The 958-nt window shown below is 48.4% G+C and overlaps 1 long non-coding RNA gene and 1 pseudogene across 4 annotated transcripts in view; one reads left to right on the top strand and one right to left on the bottom strand.

Moving 5' to 3' along the window:
• The window catches only part of LOC116069607, a 71,362-nt gene that overhangs the window by 55,371 nt on the left and 15,033 nt on the right, over positions 1-958 (bottom strand). The gene's annotated exons all lie outside the window — the stretch shown is intronic.
• LOC116069604 lies at positions 9-952 on the top strand (annotated as a pseudogene). Its single transcript, XR_004110060.1, has one exon. The product of XR_004110060.1 is annotated as a dnaJ homolog subfamily C member 8 pseudogene (transcript).

The following is a 958-nucleotide window of genomic DNA, read 5'->3' as shown; positions in this document are numbered from 1 at the left end:
GGGGGAGAATGGCGGCTTCGGGAGAGAGTGGTGCTTCGGGCGGCAGAGGCAGCACAGAGGAGGCATTTATGACCTTCTACCGTGAGGTGAAACAAATAGAGAAGAGAGATTCAGTTCTAACATCCAAAAATCAGATCGAAAGATTGACTCATCCTGGTTCCTCTTACTTTAATCTGAACCCATTTGAGGTTCTTCAGATAGATCCTGAAGTGACAGATGAAGAAATAAAAAAGCGGTTCCGTCAGTTGTCCGTCCATCTTGGTGCATCCTGACAAAAACCAGGGCGATGCTGACTGAGCACAGAAGGCTTCTGAAGCTGTGCACAAAGCTTACAAGTTGCTACTACTGGATCAGGAACAAAAGAAGAGGGCCCTGGATGTAATTCAGGCAGGAAAAGAATACGTGGAACATACTGTTAAAGAGCGGGGGAAAAAACAACTAAAGAAGGAAGGAAAGCCTACGAATGTAGAGGAGGATGACCCCGAGCTGTTCAAACAGGCGGTCTACAAAGAAATGCACGAGAGGAAGCGACAGAGAGAAGAGGAGATTGAAGCCCAGGAAAAAGCCAAGCGAGAAAGAGAGTGGCAGAAAAACTTTGAGGAAAGTCGGGATGGTCGAGTGGACAGTTGGCGAAATTTCCAGGCAAATACAAAGGGGAAGAAGGAGAAGAAGAATCGGACCTTCCTGCGGCCACCGAAAGTCAAGACTGAGCAGCGGGAGCGAGCAGCGGGGCATCCCTGGCCAGAGCCTCCCCACTGCCTCCTCCTGCTTCTAGGACTCATTCATTCTTTCTCCACCTCCACCCCAACATAGAGTAGCGATTGCTTTTTAGTCTACTTTGTTGTCAATACAATTTAATATCAGAGTAATTCTTTGTACATTGAGAGGAAGGGCTTGGTCTAACCTCCCCCCTTACCCACGGAACCACCAGGATTGGAAGGAGCTACTGACTCATGCC

The sequence above is a fragment of the Mastomys coucha genome, unplaced genomic scaffold (genome assembly GCF_008632895.1).
Source record: "Mastomys coucha isolate ucsf_1 unplaced genomic scaffold, UCSF_Mcou_1 pScaffold22, whole genome shotgun sequence".
Lineage (NCBI taxonomy): Eukaryota > Metazoa > Chordata > Mammalia > Rodentia > Muridae > Mastomys > Mastomys coucha.
The sequence above is the reverse complement of the archived record's forward strand: the minus strand, read 5'-3'. Positions and strand labels throughout refer to the sequence as shown.